Source organism: Scyliorhinus torazame, chromosome 1, assembly GCF_047496885.1.
Source record: "Scyliorhinus torazame isolate Kashiwa2021f chromosome 1, sScyTor2.1, whole genome shotgun sequence".
Lineage (NCBI taxonomy): Eukaryota > Metazoa > Chordata > Chondrichthyes > Carcharhiniformes > Scyliorhinidae > Scyliorhinus > Scyliorhinus torazame.
The window spans coordinates 329,655,918-329,683,411 of NC_092707.1; the positions used below are offsets into that span (position 1 = coordinate 329,655,918).

Consider the following 27,494-nt stretch of genomic DNA (forward strand, 5'->3'; position numbering starts at 1 on the left):
GTCGATTAGACATTGGACCGTAAGTTTAGGTGACAATGTGCACTAGACCACAAAGATGAAAGTTTCCAGTTTCTGTTCCCTTTTAAAAATAATAGCATCCCTTACGCAGGTCCAAGACGTCAATGATCAGTTTCGTTATGTCCGGTAAATTTCCTCAGAGCCCAGATGGGGAAGTTCAAAGTGGGCTGTTTACATCATGAGATATCACCTACCTGTGACAGAGAATCCAGGTTGTCAAATATCTTCTCCTTCCGCGTAGCTAGGTCAAGGTAGAAGAGCTGAGAGAGAGAGGGGGAGAGCCCGTTAGTCCCAACCCCAGGCTCTGGTGTATTTATTGTGGAGCTCAGACCTATCAGTTGAATAAACGCACCGACAAAAAGGGCAGTGATTGAGGGGACACACACTGTGGAAACAAATTCCTTTATTCGTAGTCATCAAAAAAGGTCAATTCAATGATCATATAATAATGCCTTACTGATCACCAGATGCCACAAATATACAGTCAGTCGGCGGTTTTAAAACGCTTCCGTATGTTTTAAGTGTATGAATAAGCGGCTCGGGGGGTTGAAACCAGCGGAAAGGTCAAAACCTCAGTGATCATCCTTAGAATATTACATGATTGATGAAGTCTCGTTTTACCGAGAGCCCCCAAGAAACATCTAGAAACAGTCAGTTCCGTGTTGACAGTGCTGTTGAACTCAATACTGAATTACATCGTCAGCTATTAGACTTGAGTAAGAACTGTTTCAGGCATTTGAAATAAAAACTGAAACGACGAGAGGACTAAATTGGTGATTTGATTAATGCCGCGTTTTTTTCAGTGGCATCGAGAATCGGAGCCATCTGATTGGAGACTGTAGTGTACTTCAAGGGCTTGTTGCAATGATAGTGTAACCGTCCTGAAGTTTTGTTCCAGTTATGTGTATGGGAGAGCTAGAAGGTTTGTGAGGTTTATAAAGGGTGGTCCCACACTTTCAGCAACAGGTCGTGACTCCTCAAGAATAGACATCACAGTGAGAAAGATATATGTGGCCCTCTGGACCAGAAAGGTAATTTAAACTTTAGGTAGACTTTTGATTCGGTTTCTCTCAATTTTGCCAGAGTTTTCTATTCCAGGAATAAAAATAAGTGAGCTAGCCTGGAATTCCTTGTTTCTCAGTCTTGGTTTTGTCTAACTTCAGGGAAACAAAACACATCCACACACACATCCACTCACACACAACGTGTGAGACCTTTTGTATCTATGATAAACAAAAAAAAAATCTGTATCGATAATAAAAAGAAAAGGCGCGCAGTCAGCACGGGCCAATCTATTATTATGTGCAGTTCATAAAATGAGATACATATTTTCGAAAACAATATTGTCCCGAAAGAGAGTGAGAGAGAAAAAAAAAGAACCGCCTTGTCTATTTTGAGCAGGCGGCCCGAATGAACGCCAGTGTGCAGGCTCCCGCCTCGCCAGGATGCCTGCTATCTTCGGTCATTGGGCTGTTCGGGGGGACATTTCTTCATTACGATGCCATCCCCGGAGTTTGAATCAATCTGAGGTGGATCCTCTTATGGTGCGGGCAGCTCGGTCCTTTTTGGATTGGGGCTGGTTGCATCATCACACAGTAAGCTCCCCCCCCCCTCCTCCCTCTATAAATAGAATGACGTCAGTTGTAAATACCAGAGGCTCACACTCACTGTATAAAAGGCAGTGATGCAACCCCGAGCGGTGTTCCGCAAGTTTCCCCAAAACCGGACAGGCTGGGCTGCCGAGCACAGAAAGCGCCGCTTCTTTCCCAGCCAAGGAACCCCTCTTTACCCCCAGTCCCCTCTCCCTCCTCCTCCTCCACCCACACACTGAGCAGCAGGACTGGGAGCGCCGGCACCAGGTAGGTCCGAACCATTCAACAAACACTCAGACAGACTTCTCTTTCTGTTCTGCCCAGAGTTGAGCTGAGGCGGGAGAGTTGGTGGTGGGGGAGAACAGGGATCGTTACAGTGCGATCGAAGGGCCATGGGTCCCGGCCCACGCTTTCCTTTCGCCGTTTTGCTGCCTAATTGGGGTCTGGGAACATCCCCCGTCACTTTGGGACAGGGACAAACAAGGGTCCCATTCATTCGGTCTGCCCCCACAGCCGGGGGGCTTTGACTGTGTGAGATCTGTCACCACAACGTCAGGGGGTTGTTTGTGAATCCGGGATGAGGAGGGGGTGGGGGTCCTTATAAAACATTCCTGTCATTTGTCAAGGTCTGCTCTCAATCTTGTTGTTGTTGGTGTTGGGTTGAGTTAAACTGATCAGAGTGGGCTTTCGCTCACAGTTCACCGAGCGCCAGGTTTACAGCGGGCTTTTTCAAACTCAAACAACACGGATAATAACAAGTCGTCCTCTTTTTTTTTGAAGCAGGAGGTAGTAGTTGAGTTGCTATTTAGTGTGTGGGTGGGAGAGCTGGGGGAGACCCCTCCCCTCCCCAGCACACAGTAAGCAGCAGCCCCAGATCTGCTTAGTCAGAGCAGGGACGTCAGTGGGTCAGATGACATGGAGAAGGTTTCCTGTAAAGAGAGCTGAAGTTTCCCAATCGCTGTCCTGCAGCAGTTTGGTTTCAAAGTTCATTAGCTGCAGTGCCTGTGTCTGTACACAGGATGGAAACAGCTGTTGCCGTATCTTCACACCCATACACCATGTTTATTTTTTAAAACCGCTTTGGGTACTAATGGGGGAAGGATTCCCGAGCCCATTATCAGCCTGTTGAACCGCGTTCAAGTAGTGAGGATATCCGATCTGACATCGGGGTTAAAGAAGACTTTTTTTTGTGTGTGTGTCCCCCAATTGATGGTGATGTTTCACTTTTTTTCACTGTAAAGTCCTTACGGCAGCTCTGTGCTTATCACGGCCAGTTCCATTAAGCCATTAGGTCAAAGTTATACTGCAGCTTCCGCATTGCCGTTGTGACCAACAATCTCTGAAGTGGGATAGTAGCAAGGAAAACTTGAGAACCCCCTTCCAGCTTTGAAATGGATTCTGCAATGTTTAACCATTGAGAAACAGCAGCGTCACAGAGAGGAGAGGCAATATCAACAGGATGGTCTCCTTAAAAGATCCTCAACCCCCCCCCCCCGCCCCCATCCTTTTGAACTCACATAGTAAAGTCTTCACCATTCGAAATACATACTCATTTTTGCTCAACTGAAACCATAAGACCATAAGATATAGGAGCAGAATTAGGCCATTCGGCCCATCGAGTCTGCTCCGCCATTCAATCATGGCGGATACGTTTCTCATCCCCATTCTCCTGGCTTCTCCCCATAACCCCTGATCCCCTTATTAATCAAGAACCTATCTATTTCTGTCTTAAAGACACTCAGTGACTTGGCTGTCACAGGTTTCTGTGGCAAAGAATTCCATAGATTCACCACCCTCTGGCTGAAGCAATTCCTCCTCATCTCAGTTTTAAAGGATCGTTCCTTCACTCTGAGGCTGTGCCTTCGGGTTCTAGTCTCTCCTACTAGTGGAAACATCCTCTCCACGTCCACTCTATCCAGGCCTTTCAATATCCTATACGTTTCAATAAGATCCTCCCTCATCCTTCTAAACTCCATTGAGTACAAATCCAGAGAACTCAACCACTCCTCATGTGACAAACCCTTCATTCCCAGGATCATTCTTCTGAACCTCCTCTGAACTCCCTCCAAGGCCAGCAAATCCTTCCTTAAATACAGGGCCCAAAACTGCTCACAATATTCCAAATGGGGTCTGACCAGAGCCTTATACAGCCAATGCAGTACATCTCTGCTCTTGTATTCTAGCCCTCTCGACATGAATGCTAACATTGCATTTGCCTTCCATTTTTAAAATACATTTTAGAGTACCCAATTCATTTTTTTTCCAATTAAGGGGCAATTTAGTGTGGCCAAACCATCTACCCTGCACATCTTTGGGTTGTGGAGGCGAAACCCACGCAAACAGGGGGAGAATGTGCAAACTCCTCACGGACAGTGACCCAGAGCCAGGATCGAACCCTGGACCACGGCGCCGTGAGGCAGCAATGCTATCCACTGTGCCACCGTGTTGTCCATTGCATTTGCCTTCCTAACCGCCGACTGAACCTTCATGTTAACCTTAAGAGAATCCTGAACTAGGTCTCTTAAGTCCCTTTATTATTCAGATTTCTGAAGCCTTTCCCCATTTAGAAAATAGTCTATACCTCTAAAGCCATCTGAAATAAAGGTGCAATAGCTTTCAGACGCTAGTGTAGTGATACATGTGGAAGTGGACATATTCTACATCCTACGTGGAACTTCTTTTTCCAGACAGGTTACAAAGCTGGGACAGTATGAAAATATCTCCTAGAAATGCTTTCTTTCATCTGCCTTAGACCATAAGACATAGGAGCGGAAGTAAGGCCATTCGGCCCATCGAGTCCACTCCACCATGCAATCATGGCTGATTTCAACTCCATTTACCCGCTCTCTCTCCATAGCCCTTAATTCCTCGAGAAATCACGAATTTATCAACTTCTGTCTTAAAGACACTCAACGTCCTGGCCTCCACCGCCCTCTGTGGCAATGAATTCCACAGACCCACCACTCTCTGGCTGAAGAAATTTCTCCTCATCTCTGTTCTAAAGTGACTCCCTTTTATTCTAAGGCTGTGCCCCCGGGTCCTAGTCTCCCCTGCTAATGGAAACAACTTCCCTACATCCACCCTATCTAAGCCATTCATTATCTTGTAAGTTTCTATTAGATCTCCCCTCAACCTCCTAAACTCCAATGAATATAATCCCAGGATCCTCAGACGTTCATCGTATGTTAGGCCTACCATTCCTGGGATCATCCGTGTGAATCTCCGCTGGACCCGCTCCAGTGCCAGTATGTCCTTCCTGAGGTGCGGGGCCCAAAATTGCTCACAGTATTCTAAATGGGGCCTAACTAATGCTTTATAAAGCTTCAGAAGTACATCCCTGCTTTTATATTCCAAGCCTCTTGAGATGAATGACAACATTGCATTTGCTTTCTTAATTACGGACTCAACCTGCAAGTTTACCTTTAGAGAATCCTGGACTAGGACTCCCAAGTCCCTTTGCACTTCAGCATTATGAATTTTGTCACCGTTTAGAAAATAGTCCATGCCTCTATTCTTTTTTCCAAAGTGCAAGACCTCGCACTTGCCTACATTGAATTTCATCAGCCATTTCTTGGACCACTCTCCTAAACTGTCTAAATCTTTCTGCAGCCTCCCCACCTCCTCCATACTACCTGCCCCTCCACCTATTTTTGTATCATCGGCAAACTTAGCCAGAATGCCCCCTGTCCCGTCATCTAGATCGTTAATATATAAAGAGAACAGCTGTGGCCCCAACACTGAACCCTGCGGGACACCACTCGTCACCGGTTGCCATTCCGAAAAAGAACCTTTTATCCCAACTCTCTGCCTTCTGCCTGACAGCCAATCATCAATCCATGTTAGTACCTTGCCTCGAATACCATGGGCCCTTATTTTACTCAGCAGTCTCCCGTGAGGCACCTTATCAAAGGCCTTTTGGAAGTCAAGATAGATAACATCCATTGGCTCTCCTTGGTCTTACCTATTTGTTATCTCTTCAAAGAACTCTAACAGGTTTGTCAGGCACGACCTCCCCTTACTAAATCCATGCTGACTTGTCCTAATCTGACCCTGCATTTCCAAGAATTTAGAAATCTCATCCTTAACAATGGATTCTAGAATCTTGCCAACAACCGAGGTTAGGCTAATTGGCCTATAATTTTCCATCTTTTTCCTTGTTCCCTTCTTGAACAGGGGGGTTACAACAGCGATTTTCCAATCCTCTGGGACTTTCCCTGACTCCAGTGACTTTTGAAAGATCATAACTAACGCCTCCACTATTTCTTCAGCTAGCTCCTTTAGAACTCTAGGACGTAGTCCATCTGGGCCCGGAGATTTATCAATTTTTAGACCTCTTAGTTTCTCTAGCACTTTCTCCTTTGTGATGGCTACCATATTCAACTCTGCCCCTTGACTCTCCGGAATTGTTGGGATATTACTCATGTCTTCTACTGTGAAGACTGACGCAAAGTACTTATTTAGTTCCTCAGCTATTTCCTTGTCTCCCATCACAAAATTACCAGCGTCATTTTGGAGCGGCCCAATGTCAACTTTTGCCTCCCGTTTGTTTTTAATGTATTTAAAGAAACTTTTACTCTCATTCCTAATGTTACTGGCTAGCCTACCTTCATATTTGATCCTCTCTTTCCTTATTTCTCTCTTTGTTATCCTCTGTTTGTTTTTGTAGCCTTCCCAATCTTCTGACTTCCCACTACTCTTTGCCACATTATAGGCTTTCTCTTTTGCTTTGATGCATTCCCTAACTTCCTTTGTCAGCCATGGCTGCCTAATCCCCCCTCTGATAACCTTTCTTTTCTGTGGGATGAACCTCTGTACTGTGTCCTCAATTACTTCCAGAAACTCCTGCCATTGCTGTTCTACTGTCTTTCCCACTAGGCTCTGCTCCCAGTCGATTTTCGTCAGTTCCTCCCTCATGCCCCTGTAGTTACCTTTATTTAACTGTAACACCTTTACATCTGATTCTACCTTCTTTCTTTCAAATTGGAGATTGAATTCTACCATATTATGATCACTGCCTCCTAAGTGCTCCGTTACTTTAAGATCTTTAATCAAGTCTGGCTCATTACATAACACTAAGTCCAGAATGGCCTGTTCCCTCGTGGGCTCCATCACAAGCTGTTCCAAAAAGCCCTCCTGTAAACATTCAATGAATTCCCTTTCCTTGGGTCCACTGGCAGCATTATTTACCCAGTCCACCTGCATATTGAAGTCCCCCATGATCACTGTGACCTTGCCTTTCTGACATGCACTTTCTATTTCGTGGTGCATTTTGTGCCCCCCTTCCTGGCCACTGTTAGGAGGCCTGTACATACCTCCCATTATGGTTTTTTTGCCTTTGTGGTTCCTCAACTCTACCCACACGGACTCCACATCATCTGACCCTATGTCATTTAGTGCTATTGATTTAATTTCATTCCTAATTAACAAGGCAACCCCGCCCCCTCTGCCCACCGCCCTGTCTTTTCGATAGGTTGTGAATCCCTGGATGTTTAAATGCCAGTCCTGAACCCCCTGCAACCATGTCTCTGTGATGCCTACCACATCATACCTGCCAGTCACAATCTGGGCCACAAGCTCATCTACCTTGTTCCGTACACTGTGCGCATTTAAATATAGCACCTTTAATTCTCTATTGACCGTCTCTTTTTGTTTTCTTAGTGTGGTGGACCTTGGTTTACTGAGCCTTTCCATACACTGTGTCATATTTTGTGGGATGGGGACTATCGTAACCTCTCCTGAGTTTTGTCTTTTCGTGCTTTTTTGTATACCTAAGCAGCTACGCTTCCCACTGATTACTTCACCTCTTGGTTCCCTGACTTTCCCTTCCCCCCCAATCTTTAGTTTAAAGTCCTATTGACCACCCTATTTATTCTTTTCGCCAAACACTGGTCCCAGCTCGGTTCAGGTGGAGACCATCCCAACGGTATAGGTCCCCCCTGTCCCAAAACTGATGCCAGTGTCCCATGAAAAGGAACCCCTCTTTCCCACACCACTCTTTCAGCCACGTGTTAACTTCCCTGATTCTTGCCTCCCTATGCCAATTTGCACGTGGCTCGGGCAGTAATCCGGAGATTATGACCCTTGAGGACCTGTTTTTTAATTTGAATCCTAGCTCTTTCTAATCTCTAAACAGGTCCTCTTTCCTAGACTTGCCTATGTTGTTGGTACCGACATGGACCACAACAACTGGATCCTCCCCCTCCCTCTCCAGTATCCTTTCAAGCCGGTCAGAGATGTCCCGCACCCTAGCACCGGGCAGGCAACATACCATGCGGGACTCTTTATCCTGCTCACAAAGGATACTATCTATCCCCCTGATAATAGAATCCCCTACAACTACAACTTGCCTATTTACTCCCTCCCCTTGAATGGCCTGCTGAACCATGGTGCCTTGGTCAGCTGACTCATCCTTCCTGCAGCCCTGTTCGCCATCCACACAGGGAGCAAGTGCCTCATACCTGTTGGACAGAGTCAAGGGCTGAGGCTCCTGAGTTCCTGACTGCTGGTTCCCTTTACCTGCCTGACTTGCAGTCACACCCTGCTGTCCCTGGCCACTGGCAGGATTTAAACTACTTACTCTGACAGGTGTGACTGCCTCCTGAAACACAGTGTCCAGGTAAGTCTCCCCCTCCCGGATGTGCCTCAGTGTTTGAAGCTCAGACTCCAGCTCATCAACTCTGAGGCGGAGCTCTTCGAGCAGCCAACACTTACTGCAGATGTGGTCGCTGCAGCTCGCAATGGGATCTGCCAGCTCCCACATCAAGCAGCTCAAGCACATCACCTGACCAGCCATCACTAATTAATTAATTAGTTTAATTTAAGTTTATGAGTTTAGCTGTGTTTTTTTTTTTAATTTGGGGCAAATTTGCTATCAACCACTCAGATCACAGCTTCCCTCTGACGTCACTTTTGGAAAAAAAAAAACAACTGGAAAACAGGAAGTTACCGTTAGGTTTTTATACTCACAGAGACTGCTCCTCCTCCTCCGAACGGCTCCCGAACTTTCCTGGTTACCTCACTGCACCAAATTACCAAATTCTCACTCGGTCTGTATCTCTCTCACTCAGGCTGTGACTCCTTGACCTGCGCAATGCTTCTTAGTTCAACTGTAAGGCCAAATCAGAATCAAAATTGCTTTGTATTGATATAATGCATCGCCATTACTGGGCTGTCTGGTTTTCACTCTGTACATGAAGGACGTGGAATTATGTGTAAATGCAGAACACAAAAGCTGCCATGGAATGAAGAATAAGAATGTTTGTCTATCAATTTGTCCAGTTCATGTAACTGCATCTGTTCACATAGGTGGAGCTGGTGACTGATTAACTGATGGATACTGAATTCTAACTTGAATATCTGTACATTTCCAACATGTAGGAGTAATGTTACTTCTGGACTGATTCAGTTTTATATCATACATTTAGTGACCCTAGTTATTGACATTGGAAACTCCCAAGAATATCACCTTATGTGTTGGATAATTTAACAGATAGTCCACAGGTTTCCATGTTAAAGCCGTGGTGCAATTATACAGGAAAGGCACTTACAGCAGAAAGAAAAAAAGAGACTTCCATTCATAAGGCACCTTTTGTGGGGTAAGCGTGTTGGGGCAGAACAAGGGTTAATGAGGGACTGGTGAAGTACCACCCATGATATGATGTAGAGAGTCACATGATGGTAGACCGTGTGAACTATGAGAGTCTGGAATGAACCAGTGTGGAGACCGTGCCCATGCATGGCAGTACCTTGGAGATTTTTGTAGTTACGAGTTGTTAATAGGATTATGTTCAACCATGCAAGTCTCCAGATCTCTTAGTGAGACACCAAACGACTTTCACGACTCCGGGATGTCCCATAGTGCTCTACGGTCAAGTACTTTTTGGAGTGTAGTCACTATTGTATTGTGGGAAATGGTGCCAATCTCAAGACAAACATTCCCACAAACAGCACTGTGATAATGCATAGATAATCTGCTCCTTTTTGATGGATTGCATTGAGGGATAAATATTGACAGAACCCCAGGGTAACTCCCCTACACTTCTTCAAATTGGTGTCTTAGTATCTTTTACACCCACCTGAGAGGGTAGACAGGATCTTGTTTTGAGCCTCAACCAAAAGACAGCACTCCTGACAGTGTAGCACTCCCTCAATATTGCACTCAAGTGTCAGTTGGAGTTTTGTGCTCAAGTCCTGGAGTGGAATTTGAGCCTATAACCTTCTGACTTAAAGACACGAGGCTATCAATAGAGCCCTTCTTACCCCTAAAACGTTTTAATTCAGATATGAATGTTTCAAATAATTAAGTGATTTGAAGACCATAGAATCATAGAATTTCTACAGTGCAGAAGGAGGCCATTTGGCCCATCGAGCCTGCACCGACCCTCTGAAAGAGCACCCTACCTAGGCCCACATCCCGTCCTATGCCCATAACTCCATAATCCTGTGTTTTTCAAACTTTTTTTCCTGGGACCCACTTTTACCAACTGGCCGAACTTCGCGACCCACATCGGTTGACCTTCGCAACCCACGTCGGCCAACCTTTGCGACCCACTATTTTTGCTTACCTTTAATGTGACAGGTGAGCCTGCTTGATCTTCACAATCTCACTTGCTTTGTCATTCAATGTTACATTTCGGCTAAGGACTTCAGCTAATGATGTAAATTCTTGCTGCATCCTTTGAAAAAAAATCAAGAGGTTTGTCCTCGACCTCGCCATGCTTAGTCTTCAAATGCCTTTGACGTTTTGAGGGTTTTAAACTCTCATTTGCCACTACTTCCTTGCATAGGACACAAATGGGCTTTGCATCCTGATTTGCATTGGCACAATTTTTCTTTGTTGGCTATTCACCAGAGACTCTGGAGTTCTGTGCAGAGTTAACATAGGCAATGCTTTATCCTGCCGTGGACTCTCCTGCATAGCTCTCTCCAGCAGATTCAGTTGTGAGATCTTGGCATGTTTGTGTCTCTGACCATCTCTTCCTTATAACAAAATGATCCGCCTTCAGCTCTGTGGTAAACTACTGTATTGTATTGTACTGTTGTACTGTTACATGCCTGGGATTGTCCCTGCTGGGTCCGAACCACTGTAGTATATAATCTGTGTATTGTGGTAAACTGCCACTGTATTATATGTAATGTGGTAAACTACTGCCTGCTGGCTCCGCCTTCCCCCAGGCTCGGTATAAAGGTGGCTAGTCTCCGCCGCTGCCTCAGTTCGGGATCCGAGGCCAGGAAACTTTCTGTTTAGTTTACGTTCACCACTCATCGTGTGTTCATTGATGGCATACCAATTTAATAAACTAAGCATCTAAGATGAATTCATCACTCAAGCCTGATCGCCTGGAGCTAGACCCACAGGCAGCCGACACCACTGCAACATTCGAGCACTGGCTAAGCTGCTTTGAAGTGTACCTCGGATCCTTCACCAAAGACTTCAGCGACCTCCAAAAGAAGAAGATCCTCCACGCACGGGTGAGCCCGCAAGTCTTTCTTCTCATCAGGGACGCCCCTTCGTATACGGAGGCGATAATGCTGCTGAAGGGACACTATGTAAAGCCTGTAAACAAAGTGTATGCTAGGCACCTTCTTGCCACGAGGCGACCACGCCCTGGGGAATCACTAGCAGAATTAATGCGTGCCTTCCGGGTACTCTGCCGGAACTGTGACTGCCAGGCGGTATCGGCTACCCAACACACGGAGTTGTTAATCAGGGACGCTTATGTCGCAGGCATGAAATCAAACTACATCCGCCAGCGATTGCTAGAAGGGGGTACACTCGGCCTCCCAGAGACAGTGCAGCTCTCAAACTCACTGGAGGTGGCCTTCCAGAACATGGAGGCCTACACCTCCGACCACGCAGCACCCTCGTGGACCTCGTGGGCACCGCCATCACCCGACTCGAGTGCGGTGCAAGCCTGTGCCGCGCAGCAGCCCGCCAACACCGGAAGCCCGAAGTGCTACTTTTGCGCCCAGGGTAAGCATCCCAGACAACGCTGCCCTGCACGGAACGCGACTTGCAATGGGTGTGGGAGGAAGGGCCACTTTGCGAAAGCCTGCCAGGCCCGATCTCTCCTGAAAACTCCTAGGCCCAGCAGCTCTGCCTGCTTTTTGGGGCCGCTCCCAGCTGCCGCGCCACCCGCCATGTGTGACCCGTGGGCGCCGCCATCTTCGATTTCGCCCGTCATGTGCGACCCATAGGGGCCGCCATCTTTGACGCCATCTTGCACTCCACCCGCCACGTGCGACCCATGGGGGCCGCCATCTTTGATGCCATCCCCGATGCCATCCGCCACACGCGACCCATGGTGGCCGCAATCTTGGGATCACTCCGCAGCCTCCCGGGAGCCCTGCTCACCCGGTCATACGCTGGCCGCCGCTACCTCCGACCGGCCTACCCGTCACCTTCCGAAGCTCGCCTCCATCATGCTTGACCAGTCTCGGCCTCATCACCTCACAAAATCTACGATGACAGCCTGGATCAACGGGCACGAGACGGCCTGCCTTTTCGACTCCGGGAGCACAGACAGCTTCATACACCCAGATACGGTAAGGCGCTGCTCCCTCCCAATTTTACCCGCGACCCAGAAAATCTCCCTGGCTTCCGGATCACATTCAGTAGCAATCCGGGGGGACAGTGTCGCGACCCTTACCGTACAAGGCGTAGAGTACACTAACTTTAAACTCTACCCATCTCTGCGCTGCCCTATTACTGGGGTTCGACTTCCAGTGCCACCTCCAAAGCCTTACTTTAAAGTTCGGTGGACCCCTGCCCATCCTCACCGTCTGTAGGCTCGCGACCCTTAAGGTCACCCCACCCTCGCTTTTCGCTAACCTCACCCCGGACTGTAAGCCCGTCGCTACTAGGAGCAGACAATACAGTGCCCGGGACAGGGCCTTTATCAGGTCGGAGGTCCAGCGACTCCTACGAGAGGAGATCATAGAGGCCAGTACCAGCCCCTGGAGAGTCCAAGTGGTGGTCGTCAAGACTGGGGAGAAGCACCGGATGGTCATCAACTACAGTCAGACCATCAACCGGTACACGCAGCTCGATGCGTACCCTCTCCCCCGCATATCTGACATGGTCAATCAGATTGCGCAGAATCGAGTCTTCTCCACAGTTGACTTGAAGTCCGCGTACCACCAGCTCCCTATCCGCTTCGAGGACCGCCAATACACTGCCTTCGAGGCAGATGGCCGCCACTACCACTTCCTCAGGGTTCCCTTCGGCGTCACCAATGGGGTCTCAGTCTTCCAGCGAGAAATGGACCGAATGGTTGACCACTACGGGCTGCGGGCCATGTTCCCGTACTTAGATAATGTCACCATCTGCGGCCATGACTAGCAGGACCATGGCGAAAACCTCCGGCACTTCCTCCACACCTCTAAACTCCTGAACCTCACCTATAATAAGGAAAAATGCGTTTTCCGCACAACCCGCCTCGCCATCCTTGGCTACGTTGTGGAAAACGGAGTCCTAGGGCCCGACCCCGACCACATGCACCCCCTCCTGGATCTCCCCCTCCCCCACTGCCCCAAGGCCCTGAAGAGATGCCTGGGGTTCTTCTCTTACTATGCCCAGTGTGTCCCCAATTATGCGGACAAGGCCCGTCCACCTATTAAATCCACCGTTTTTCCCCTGACGGCTGAAGCCCGCCTGGCCTTCAACCACATCAAGGCAGATATTGCCAAAGCCGCAATGCACACTGTGGACTAGTCCATTCCGTTCCAGGTGGAGAGCGATGCGTCGGACTTCGCCCTGGCCGCTACCCTCAACCAGGCGGGCAGGCCCGTGGCTTTCTTCTCCCAAACCCTCCATGCCTCCGAAATTCGACACTCCTCCGTCGAAAAGGAAGCCCAAGCCATTGTAGAAGCTGTGCGACATTGGAGGCATTACCTGGCCGGCAGGCGATTCACTCTCCTCACTGACCAACGGTCGGTTGCCTTCATGGTTCACAATACATAGCGGGGCAAAATCAAGAATGACAAAATTCTGAGGTGGAGGATCGAGCTCTCCACCTACAACTACGTTATCTTGTATCGAACTGGGAAGCTCAATGAGCCCCCAGATACCCTATCCCGCGGTACATGTGCCAGCGCACAAGTAGACAGACTCCGGGCCCTCCACAATGACCTCTGTCACCCGGGGGTCACCCGTTTTTTCCACTTTATCATGGCTCGCAACCTGCCTTACTCCATCGAGGAGGTCAGGACCATGACCAGGGACTGCCAGGTCTGCGCGGAGTGCAAACCGCACTTCTATCGGCCAGCCAGAGCACACCTGGTAAAGGCCTCTCGCCCCTTTGAGCGCCTCAGCATCGATTTCAAAGAGCTCCTCCCCTCCACTGACCGTAACATGTACTTCCTCAACATTGTTGATGAATACTCAAGATTCCCCTTTGCCATCCCATGCCCTGACATGACCTCTGCCACCGTCATCAAGGCCCTGCACAGTCTTTTCACCTTCTTCGGGTTCCCCACCTACATCCATAGCGATCGCCGTTCCTCCTTCATGATCATGAGTTGCATCAGTTCCTGCTCAGCAAGGACATCGCCTCCAGCAGGACCACCAGCTACAACCCCCGGGGAAACGGACAGGTGGAGAGGGAGAACGCGACGGTCTGGAAGGCCGTTCTCCTGGCCCTACGGTCTAGAAGTCTCACAGTCTCCCGCTGGCACGAGGTCTTCTCCGAAGCGCTCCACTCCATCTGGTCGCTCCTGTGCACTGCCACCAATGAGACCCCTCACGAGTGTATGTTTGCCGTCCCCAGGAAGTCCACCTCCGGGGTCTCGCTCCCGACCTGGCTGTCAGTCCCAGGGCCCGTCCTCCTCCGGAAGCATGCGAGGAGCCATAAAGCAGATCCCCTCGTCGAGAAGGACATGCTCCTCCATGCCAATCCACAATATGCCTACGTGGCACATCATGACGGGCGACAGGACGCAGTCTCCCTCCGGGATTTGGCACCTGCAGGTTCCCCAGCGACCATCACCACCACCCCCGATCCTACACTGTCTGCCTCCACCACTACCCAGCTACTTCAAGGTCTGGCACCCGCAGGCCCACCGGCGACCATCACTACCACCCCCGCACCACCCCCCCTCCACCGACTCAACTACTGGGTGAAGAAGAGGACGACGCGCTCCCAGACACGCAGGTCTCGACACCGGTGCCCACACCACAGCCGGGACTGAGGCGATCACGGCGGAAGGTCAAGGCCCCCGACAGACTTGATCTTTAAGTCCACTTCACCCCGCTGGATTCTTTTTTAACAGGGAGTGAATGTGGTAAACCACTGTATTGTATTGTACTGTTGTACAGTTACATGCCTGGGCTTGTCCCTGCTGGGTCCGAACCACTGTAGTATATAATCTGTGTATTGTGGTAATCTGCCACTGTATTATATGTAATGTGGTAAACTACTGCCTGCTGGCTCCGCCTTCCCCCAGGCTCAGTATAAAGGTGGCTAGTCTCCGCTGCTGCCTCAGTTCGGGATCCGAGGCCAGGAGGCTTTCTGTTTAGTTTATTAAAGCCTCAGTTACGTTCACCACTCGTCGTGTGTTCATTGATGGCACATCAAGCTCTTCACAGTCCTGTTGCCTTGCTTGCTCGCTGCTAGAGAATGGAGGAATCTCTGCTCTGTGATTTCACATCAATAGCACGGACCTACAGGGCGTGTGGCATCAGTGTATGTGCCGGCGCGTGACCTGCTCTCTAATGCCACGTCTGACCAGAAGACTGCATCATTCCATTTAAAAGCTGGTTGTGGCTGGCATTCTCAATTCAAAAGCCGGTCACGGTCGTTGGCCGTTTCTCCCGCAATCTGGAATGCTGTGTCCAATCGCTTTGCAATCCTCACGAAACTCGCCTGCGGGTCACGACCCGCAGTTTGAAAAACCCTGTCATAACGCCACCTAACCTGGGCTTCTTTATACACTAAGGGACAATTTAGCATGGCAATCCACTTAACCTGCAAATCTTTGGACTGTGGGAGGAAACCAAGCACCCGGAGGAAACCACGCAGACACTGGGAGAACGTACAAACTCCACACAGTCATCCAAGGCCAGAATTTTACACCATGGATCCTGGCGCTGTGAGGCAGCTGTTCTAACCACTGTACCATTGTTCCCACTGAGAATGGATCTCAGTGGGAATGAAAATGGAGGTTGCACTTTGGTGAATGGTCTGGAATGCTGAGGAACATTTTCGTTTTTGATTAGCACCAGAAAAATATTCCAGAGTGTTGAGAGACCACTTTCCACTTCTTCTGGTGACGCTCCATATTCTCTAACCAAGATTTCTAAGTAGAGACTCGATGATTGTTTCTTAGTCTTTAGGCAAGAGACAAAGAACTGTCACCATGACAATAATAATAATCTAATAATCTTTATTATTGTCACAAGCAGGCTTACATTGACACTGCAATGAAGTTACTGTGAAAAGCTCCTAGTCGCCACTTTCCAACGCCAGTTCGGGTACACAGAGGGAGAATTCTGAATATCCAAATGACCTAACAGCGCGTCTTTCGGGATAGCAATAGCGATAGCGTAATATTAGGTTGAATAACTGCACAAGGCAAAACTGAACTCGTACTCAATTCAACACAATTTTCTAGTCTGTAGAGAGTAAAAAACTGAACACAATAACAGTAGTTTAATAATTTTCTAACTTTCCCACCCAACTCAATTTACAGTACCTTGAGACAGCAATTTTCTACTGTGTATTGAAAATCTTTTTATTGGCTTTTCTCATATTTATAAACAGTTGTTACTTATATACATTACATTTTTCTTGCCCACCTGAGCAGGATTCTCCGGCGTGGGATTAGCGAAGCGAAAACAAGGGCGTTGGCCCCCTTCCCCATGTGTAGCTCTGGCTGCTCCAATACCCCGAAGATTGCCACTTTTGGGCATGGCTTCACTCTCACCACCACAACCTTGGGCATTGCTTCGGAGAAGGCTGTCCAAAACCCCGCAAGTTTGGGGCAAGCCCAAAACATGTGGGTGTGGTTGGCCGGCTCCCTCTGACACCGCTCACATTTGTCCTCCACCTCCGGGAAGAACCTGCTCATTCGGGTTCTGATCAGGTGCGCTCTAAAGACTTGCATTTATATAGTGCTTTTCATGACTTCAGGACAGTGCAAAATGCTTTAAAATGAATCAAGTGCAGTCACTGTTGTGATGTAAGAAACTTGGCAGCCAATGTACGCACTTCAAGCTTTCACAAATAACAGTGCGATAATGATCAGATAATTAGTTTTGCGCTATTGATTAAGGAATAAATATTGGCAGAAAACCAGGGAGAAATCCTGTGTAGTTTTTGAAAATAGTGCCAAGGGATTTTTTATATCCACAGAAAAGGACAAACTGGGAACTGATTTAAAGTTTCACTCCAACAGTGCATTACTCCCTCAGTACTGCAATGGCACATCAGTCTAAACTTATGTCCTCAAATCTTTGGAGTGGTTAAATCCACACCTTTTGATTCGGAGATGAGAATCATACTAGCGCCCATGGCTGACACTGTGAGCAAAATCTTACCTGCAAGCTTCTAAATCCCACTCTAAGATTTAAGCGTGCATTAGAATCAACACTGACAGGTAAATAATGGAGGCAAGCACTCTCCAATTTTTTTCAAATTTCAAATAAAAAATGTTGCCAGGCCACCAGCGTGGGGTTGTTGGGCGACAGGGTGGGGGGGGGGGGGGGCGGGGGGGAGGAACTCCTGTACAAAGATGGCCTGCAGCAGCTGCTGCATCTAAGCAGGCATGGAAGGCCTCTGGGCCTGCCTGAAACACTTTCCCCCTTGGGCTGCTGTCAGTAGGCCATCTCTGGCCAGCAAAACTGGCTCCAGCCAGATCCAGGAACCAGGAGGCTGACTCTCGGCTCCCCCCACCCCCACCAAACCTGATCCCACCTCCAGAAAGCAGCCCAGGGTGGGATCTGGGGAACCAGGGGATGCAGGCTGGGTGTGCTATTTTTTAGCACCCGCCCACCCTCACCCATTACCAGCCCAAGCAGTGCCAAAAATTCAACCCTGTATATTAGTAATGTAAATTCCATTCATAAATATGAAATCATTACACATGATACCATAATAGAAAAGTAAATTAGCAAAGTACTTTAATAACACGGAAGCCCTTTAATTGTGGTTGTGACAATTTTGACCATGACCACATTGGCTGGACTACGGTCAGAATTGAGAAGCTGCAGTAACATTGTTACAACATTGCAGAATAATTTCATCACATTAGAGGAATCAAGAGCCTAATATAATTATTATTCACAGAGAGATTGAAAACTTTTCTGGATTATTAGTTGGAGGTTAGACCTTTAATAAGATATTTTACACCGATTACATAGTTCTTATTGCCGACTTTGAAGAGATTTTGGTTAGGGTAGCGAGTGAAAGGGAGAAGAAAGGGCTGAACATAAGATGTAAGAAAACAAAATATCTAGTAGTGTCCAAAAAGAAACTCATTCCAGAATGTAAGATCATGGCAAAAAGTGAAAAGGTCACACGGGTAGGCAGATTTTGTTACTTAGCAATTCTGTTAATATCAGATGGAATTTGCGACCATGTAAGATGAAGGATTGGAATTGCCAAAGATGCATTTCCAAAAATTCAGAAAATTATGATCAACACAAAATTAGCCATGAAAACAAAACCGGGAACCCTGGGATGTTACATCGCATCAACATTGACATACGGAAGTGAGTGTTGGGTGATCAGTGAAGCAATGCAGGAAAAAATTGAAGTTGCAGAGTTGTGGTTCATGAGGCAAATTATGACGATACCTTGAACAAGCCCCACAACTAATGAAGAAGTGCTGGTAAAATCTGAGACCAGAAGAATTCTGCCGACCAAGATCAGGAAGTGACAGTTGGAATTTCTTGGGCACGTAATAAGAAATCATGATTTAGAAGATCTGACGCTGATGGGCAAGATCAATGGGAAAAGAGATTGAGGGAGAGAAAGAGCCTCTCAAACCATATGAATGTACCACAAACCTTAGCACAGTGGTTAGCACTGCTGCCTCACAGCGACAGGGTTCTGGGTTCAATTCCGTTTTCACGTTCTTCCTGTGTCTGCGTAGGTTTCCTCTTGGTGCTCCGGTTTCTTCCCACAGTCCAAAGTGGTGCAGGTTAGGTGGATTGGCCATGCTAAATTGTCCGTCATCCTCCAGGTTAGGTTATGGAGATTGGGCGGGGGAGTGGACCTGGGTAGAGAATGGTCTCCTTCGGCACTGTGGAGATTCTATAATTTTATGAAAGACGATCATTGTCTCCAAAACACGATTAACATGAAGGTACATTATCACCAACACTCTCACACAGCATGGTGCCTGAAGAGAGAGAGAGGGTGAATACAATTAATGAAAAACAATGCATCCTGTTTTTTAGATCACCAGAATAGGGAATCGTCATATACCCATAATAATCACTGAATGGCATTATCAGTGAGGCATTCATTCTACTTTGAATATCCATTAAGATCTTGACTATTAGTTTACAAGAAAGTACAAAGCTGGTTGTTCTAATGCATCAGTGTTGTGGTTAACTTTTGCATGGGACTCTTAAGAAAGTAGGTCTAAGGATAGATTTCCTCTCAGTTAAATATGGTCTTGAAGGGGATGAGCATCAGTGCCTTTGCTTTTACCAATGTGTTAAATGGCTGATGTGTTCAATAGAGGAAATTCCACAAACAGTAGTCATTATCTTTTTATGAGAAATAGTGGGAGAGGAAAAATACAATTTGCTGAGTCATTGTTAATTAGTAACACTGAATTTGAAGGTCAAAAATGAACTTTGTGACAGTAATTTAAATTAACTAGTTTCAGTGCTTTGTGTTCACTTTTGGGATTTGAATAACCCTGTTGTACACATGACAAAACATGTCTCACAAATTGAAGTTCATTCCTTACTTGTGTTGAGGTCAAAATTGTCACAGCCACATCATCCTTATTGCCAACGTTTCTCCTGGCAGCTGACTGAGCAGCATTTGGAACTTGCCCTTGTTCCGATCTACCCTCTGAGTCCATTGGTGATGTGTTTGTGGGAGTGTAATAAAAGAGAGAAGAAATGAGATTATTGTAGCTATCTGGAATATTTGTGACCGTGCAATAGACCTATGGCATTACAATAAAAATGGAATCTACAAATACTGCAGTTGGAAATGAAATTCAAAAGTTGCATAGATGATCATTCAGTCTGAGAGAGGGAAATAATTCAGCATTTTAGAGTTTCTTTTAACCTCAAACTAACATGTTCTGTCTCTTGGTTTTGCACATGAAGAAACATATTGTTTGCATATGGTTGGCACGAGAGGTTTAAAACAGCATTGAATTTTGTAATAAAGGGCTGAACGTCCCTATGGCTTTGGGACAATTTACACTTGCTGGCAGGGTGCCAGCTGGAGGTGGCCTCCTAATTGGTGGTTGACAGCTCTGGAACCTAAGCAATCCCACTGGGAGAAGTGGGCTTTGCTGAGGCATCCAAGACATTGCAAGGACACCTCAACATGGAGACGCCTGTCCACAGAGGTGTGGCTGCCACTTGAAAAATCAGTCAAGCCAAAGTAATTAAGCGCCTCGGAGTGGCCGAATAGTTTGGGTTGTTGGGTTTGACCTTTCCTACCCCAGCCACTTAATTGGGGTGTGGAGCTAGTGTCCCCCTGGCCAAGCTGCTGCAATGTGTCTGTTGACCATGGGGCTGTTCTGCCAGTGACAAAATAGTGGTGAAGCCACAAAATAGCCCAAAATTGGGGCCCTGACATTGTTAATCAGTGGTCCCTCCCTCCTCAGAATGGGCAGCCATTCCCAGCACAGCGCTGGGATAGTTGCCCAGGGGCAAGACTGCGCAGGGTAGTCATCCTAATGTGGCATTCCCGCTATTCTCCCCCCATCCCCCTTTCAAGAATGCCAATGAGTTCGTATTGAGATTGAGGCTTGAGAAGGGGCCTAGAGGAGCAAATAAATAATACCTTTGTACAGGGCAATATTTAGGCTGTAGTTATAGCATTGTACATAGTCTTGGGAACATTATGGTGGTGAGGGCATTAAAAGGGTAACTTCAGGGCAGCACGGTGGCGCAGTGGGTTAGCCCTGCAGCCTCACGGTACCGAGGTCCCAGGTTCGATCCCGGCTCTGGGTCACTGTCCTTGTGGAGCTTGCACATTCTCCCCGTGTTTGCTTGGGTTTTGCCCCCACAACCGAAAGATGTGCAATCTAGATGGATTGGCCACGCTAAATTGCCCCTCAATTGGAAAAAATTAATTGGGTGCTTTATTTTTTAAAAAGGGTAATTTCATCAGGATGACACCAGGGGCGAGATTCTCCGACCCCCCGCCGGGTCGGAGAATCGCCGGGGGCTGGCGTGAATCCTGCCCCCGCCGGTTGCCGAATTCTCCGGCACCGGATATTCAGCGGGGCCGGGAATCGCGCCGCGCCGGTTGGCGGGCCCCCCCGCGATGCTCCGGCCCAGATGGGCCGAAGTCCCGCTGCTAGAATGCCTGTCCCGCCGGCGTGGATTAAACCACCTCTCTTACCGGCGGGACAAGGCGGCGCGGGTGGGCTCCGGGGTCCTGGTGGGGGCGCGGGGCGATCTGGCCCCGGGGGGTGCCCCCATGGTGGCCTGGCCCGCGATCAGGGCCCACCAATCCGCGGGCGGGCCTGTGCCGTGGGGGCGCTCTTTTCCTTCCGCCTTCGCCATGGTCTCCACCATGGCGGAGGCGGAAGAGACCCCCTCCACTGTGCATGCGCGGGGATGCCGTGAGCGGCCGCTGACGCTCCCACGCATGCGCCGCCCGACAATGTCAGTTTCGCGCCAGCTGGCGGGGCACCAAAGGCCTTTCCCGCCAGCTGGCGGGGCAGAAATCAGCCCAGCGCGGGCCTAGCCCCTCAAGGTTGGGGCTCGTCCGCTCAAGATGCGGAGGATTCTGCACCTTTGGGGCGGCGTGATGCCGGACTGATTCGCGCCGTTTTTGGCGCCGGTCGGCGGACATCGCACCGATTGTGGAGAATTCCGCCCCAGATATTAGAGACCATAGTTATGTGGAAAGGGTGGAATTATTGGGAATAATCCCACTGGAGCGGAGAAGGGAAGGAGAGATTCAATAGAGATTTTCAATTTTATGGACAGCTTCAATAAGATAAATAGTGAAGGACTAGATCAGATCACCTAGTTGTTGAGTTACTGACAAGGGGCCTTTACTTTGAAATAGTCACCGAATGCAAGGAGAGATGTTATGAAAAATTATTTTTATCAGATAGTTGCTGGAACATGAATGCTTTGTTTCAAGAAGTAGCTGAAGCAAAGGTTAATCTGTGGCTAAACAGCACTTCGGGAACATTTTGGAGGAGTGGGAATAGCTTTGAATCCAACAAAGCCAATATCGACAGTAGTTAGAGGGGCCTTCACTGTGCAGTAAACCAATATGGTTTGATTGCTTTGTGAATAATACCAACAACAACGTTTTAAGTTCCATGCACAGTACTATAAGTTGAGGTGATGAAAGTGGTGTGTGATTGAACAACACATAGGACATTAGCAGGCATAGAACATTTAACCCTTTGAGCATGCTCCACTATTCAATAAGATCATGGAAGATCTGGTAGGGCGGCATGTTGGCACAGTGATTAGCACTTCTGCCTCACAGCAGCAAGGACCCAGGTTCGATTCCAACCTCGGATGACTATCTGGAGTTTGCACATTCTCCCCGTGTGTGCGTGGGTTTCCTCTGGGTGCTCCGGTTTACTCCCACAGTCCAAAGATGTGCAGGTTAGGTGGATTGGCCATGCAAAAATTGCCCCTCAGTGTCCAAACGTTAGGTGGGATACTGGGGATAGGACAGGGGGTTGGGCCAATGTAGGGCACTCATTTGAAAGGTCAATACAGACTTGATGGACCGAATGGCCTCCTCCTGATTCTATAATTCTATGGTAGTGGTCTAACATATGAATTAGGAGCAGAAGTAGGCCTACACCCCTTTACTTATCAAGAATCTATCCAGCTCTGTCTTAAAAATATTCAGATGCTTTGCTTCCACTGCCCTTTGAGGAAAGGTTCCAGAAACTCATGACCCTCTGAGAAAAAAATCTCATCTCTGTCTGAAATGGGTGACCCCTTATTTTTGAACCCTGACCCCTGGTTCTCGATCGTCCCACAAGAGGAAATATCCCCTCCACATCCACCCTGTCAACACCTCTCAAGATCGTGGGTGAGATGCTCCGATCCACCAGCCACGTTTTCCTGCGCTGCGCGCTCTCGCCGGCAACGGGATCCTTCGTTCCGGTAGCTAGCCAATGGGATTTCCCATGTGGCCACCCCACGCCATCGGGAAACCCGAGAGCATAGTTGTGCTGCCGGCGGAGCAGAGGATCCTGCCGATGGAGAATTCCGCAGCTTATGTTTGAATCAAGTTGGTCTAAGCTCCAGTAATATCAATACCTGATAACATTATGTAACTCTGTTTAGTAATGCAGCTTGTTTGCTTACGAACCAGTAAATGAGCAGCGCGGGGATTTTAAATCCCTGGCCACATAATGAATTGATGTCAATGCCCAGCCATGTGTTGTAGTATCGAGGAAAGGCAAAATAGAATTTCACGCACAGAAACAGGCTTTTTGACCCAGGTCCATGCCAATGTTTGCGCTCCAAATGGCCTTCCACCTAATTTCTGACACTATCAATGTATTTTTCTGTTCCATATTTTCCTCCTGCACTTATCTAATGTCCCCTTAAATGCATCAATGCTAATCGCTCAACTAACTACCCATTGTGGTAATACAATCTCTACAGCAGGCATTGTCAAACTCTGGGTCGCGACCCACGGGTGGGTTGCAGGCGGGTGTTGGGAGGGTCACGGAGCTATCCGTCGTGCCATGCCCGATCGTGCAAATCCGCGTGCAACAGCCGGCTTTTAACTTTGCCAGCTGCAAGCGCCCTTCAAAATGGCCACAAACATATTTTAAAAATTTGGCCGCACTGCGCATGCATGCCCGATCATGCGCACGTTAAACTATGTGCATGCACACCGATAATCGGGCACGCATGCGGAGTGTGGCCGCATTTTTTTTAATACGGTCGCAGCCTTTTATTTTACAAGTTCAGGGGGCCAAAGGGACCAAAGGGAGAAAGGGCCCATTGGAGCCAAAGGAACTCAAAGCTATTTCCTCCATTTTTGTCAGCAACAAAGACCGTAAGAGAAAATGGTGGGTCGCGCAGGTCAGCAGGCGTGAGCCACGATGGTCGGCCAGCGTGGGTCACGAAGGTCGGCCGGTGTGGGTTGCAAAGGTTGGCCGGGTTGGGTCCTGAAGGTTGGCCGGTTGGTAAAAATGAGCCACGGAAAAAAAGTTTGAAAAACACTGCTCTACAGTGCAGAATGAGGCCATTCGGCCCATGAAGTCTGCCAGCAACCCTTGGAAAGAGTACCCTACCTAGACCAACACCTGGACTGTGGGAGGAAACCAGAGCATGGGGAGGAAACTCGTGGGGAGAAGTTGCAAACTCCACACAGACAGTGACCCAAGGCGGGAATTGAACCCGGGTCACTGGCGTTGTGAGGCAGCAATGCTAACCACTGTGCTACCGTGGTTTCAATCACACCACTTCCTGTGTAAAATGTTCCTCCTGAATTCCTTCTGGATTCATTAGGGACTGCAGTAGCTTAGCAACCCCAACCCAGCCCCACCCATGAGCGGAAACATCTGCTCGATGTCTTCCCTCCGGAATCCTATCAGAATTTTAGAGACCCAGCAGTGGAGAGGCATGAGGCCGGCCAGTTCAGTCTTTCCTAATAGCTGTGTCCTCTCTGTTCTGGTGTCATCGATGTAAATCTCTTTTTTGCACTTTCTCCAGTGTTTCTACATCCGTTTTCTAATAGGGAGACCGGAAAAGTGAGTCAGTGTACTCTAATCAGCGTTCTAAAACTTAATATCTCCAGCCAAAGTAAACTCGCTGAGATGCCAACTCATGACAGCAAAGAAAAGGTTAATAATGTTCAAAGAATGAACAGTCTGACTCATGTAAGCCCAGCTCAGTACAACGCCAAAGTCTGCAGCAGGAAAAGGAATGAATCATGCCAGTTGTCAGTTTAAACTGTTTTAAGATGGTTTAAAACATGTATTTTCCTGCAAAAGTGGGGGGGGGGGGGAGAGGACCTTGAATCAGATGTGAATCTAGCAGTTTTACAAGCAGCGTGGTAACGGCAAACACACAAAAATGAGAGGGCAGGAGGTGGGAAGTTCCACTTAAAACTTCACGGAAATTGATTCCATTCCGAGTTCCAGAAAAAAAAATATTTGTGGTCACAGCTGCCAGGCCATCATTTTGGATGGGAAGCCTCTCCATAGAATGTCCAGCGGCTGCAGTAAGTGTGTGTGTGTGTGTGTGGGGGGGGGGGGGGGGGGGGGGGGGGGGGTGAGGGCCAGTATCGGTGGAAGGGCACACCCAGTGAACCGGGGGTGGGGGGGGGCACCTCCAGGCACCTGGTTTATTCTCAGTGGGCCAGCAGCTTCCCCAATCTGACCACTGACATCCGGAAATGGACTCTGACCACTGCTGGGAGGGGAAATCTAGCCACTTTCAACACACCTCCAAGGTGGCAAGGTTGGCCATGGCGAGGACTCGTTAGCCGGTTGATCCAGCAACCTCCCAGTCCCGCTGTCAGATTTGCTTTGTGAGAAATGTAATATATCCGAAGCAACCCAAAATAATCTCCTGGTGTGTTTCAGGGGGTCCTCCTCACAGCTCCCAATAGTAATGACCATGAGATAGCGAGTATCCATTGAAATCGCGCTTGAAATTAACATCAATGTCATGTTGTCGCCAAGAGAGTGTTGTTAGCTGAATCATTAGTCATTACACAATGTCTTTTAATCAGCGCTTGGAGGGTATTTCTTGTGATAATCAGCTGCTTGCTGAACCTTAAGTTGGCTGTTCCCAGTCCTGACTTCAACACCTTTACCAAGTCTTGTCTGGACCATGAGCTAAACGGACATTTCAGCTTAAGGCCTCCTGGCTACTTTCAACTTTTAACATTTAAAATAGCCACTTGAACGCGTCCACAATATTCTTTCTACTTGGAATATCACCGTGTTCCATTATTTATTCCATTCATAACAACAACGACCATTCCACTTTTACCTATATTTCTTTCTAAACAGCATGCATTGAGATATGTGAAATGTGGGCCCAGCCAAATTTGGTGAGGGTTGTCAGCTCGCTTTTCAGTATATTATCTTCTGGCAATTTATTTCTAAAGAATTCTATAGAGTTATTTAATAAAGTATCATAGAATTTATAGTGCAGAAGGAGGCCATTCGGCCCATCGAGTCTGCACCGGCTCTTGGAAAGAGCACCCTACCCAAGGTCAACACCTCCACCCTATCGCCATAACACAGTAACCCCACCCAACACTAAGGGCAATTTTGGACACTAAGGGCAATTTATCATGGCCAGTCCACCTAACCTGCACATCTTTGGACTTGGGAGGAAACCGAAGCACCCGGAGGAAACCCACGCACACACGGGGAGGATGTGCAGACTCCGCACAGACAGTGACCCAAGCCGGAATCGAACCTGGGACCCTGGAGCTGTGAAGTAATTGTGCTATCCACATTGCTATCGTGCTGCCCATCCTTATGAGCTGGTATGATGATGTCCCTTAATTCCATTCTTTCCTGGTGGGTCCACAGGACAGATGAGCTAACACCTACATTATTTTATATTATGATGTCTTTGTTTAGAATCACACTGCTCTTCTATTTTACACCAATGTCCAGTCTGATGATCTTAAAGACTTGCTGAGTGTTTCCTTGGCATTACGAGTGGCACGGTAGCACAGTGGTTAGCACAGTTGCTTCACAGCGCCAGGGTCCCAGGTTCGATTCCCGGCTTGGGTTACTGTTTGTGCAGAGTCTGCACGTTCTCCCCGTATCTGCGTGGGTTTCCTCCGGGGGCTCCGGTTTCCTCCCACAGTCCAAAGATTTGTAGGTTAGGTGGATTGGCCATGCTAAATTGCCCTTAATGTCCAAAAAGGTTAGACGACTACGGGAATAGGGTGGGCTTGGGTGGGGTGCCCTTTCCAAGGGCCGGTGCAGACTTGATGGGCCGAATTGCCTCCTTCTGCACTGTAAATTCTATGATTAGCAGTTAAAAGTTCCAGTTAGCTTGCCCAAATCAATCCCATCCTTGCTAAAAAGTTCCAGTCTTCCAACAAATTGACTTCTGTTCCCAATGACAGAATCTTATTCTTTGTCCTGCTTTGTAATAGGTTTTGAATTTCATAATTATTCCATTTGATAGTGCCCTACATGGCCAGTGTGGATCTGAAACCATGACCAGAATAAAGTTATGCATCTTCTTTCTATGCCTGTGTTTCATGAGCCTGGACCTTTTTCCATTTTATAATTCGTCCTGGATCATCACTCAGCTGATGAAGGAGCTACGCTCCAAAATCTAGTGATTCCAAATAAACCTGTTGGACTTTAACCTGGTGTTGCAAAACTTCTTACTGTGCCCACCCCAGTCCAACGGCAGCATCATCACATGGATCTCGACCATAATTGTCATAAGTACCCTCTTTAATACCCAATCTACTACCCATGACAATGATCCCAGTTCCAGGGTGGAATTGCACAGTGGCATGTAACTCACCCTGCAAAGGTCTGTACACCTAAATAGGAAGCCCTAACAAACAAGGTGGTTCCATTTAACCTTTGCATGCTGGGGCTGCCTGCTCTGTCTCACCTGCTGTGTATTTGCCCCGGATGTGATTATGTTCGAATTTGGAGCCTGTGCGTTGTCCCTTTGCTCTGTCTTCTTCTGCGTGTTAAAATAAATCTAGCTTATCTTTATGCAGCTGTTGTTTTTAGTAGCCATTATTTTAA

At 48.0% G+C, this 27,494-nt stretch overlaps 1 protein-coding gene across 1 annotated transcript in view; it reads left to right on the forward strand.

Annotated features, from left to right (window-relative positions):
* The first annotated feature begins 1,675 nt into the window (after nt 1-1,675).
* atf3 (activating transcription factor 3) overlaps nt 1,676-27,494 on the forward strand; it is a 44,065-nt gene continuing 18,246 nt past the window's right edge. The window contains exon 1 of the mRNA XM_072508771.1: nt 1,676-1,877. The gene's annotated coding sequence lies outside the window, so the exon portion shown is untranslated. The remainder of the gene's footprint in view (nt 1,878-27,494) is intronic.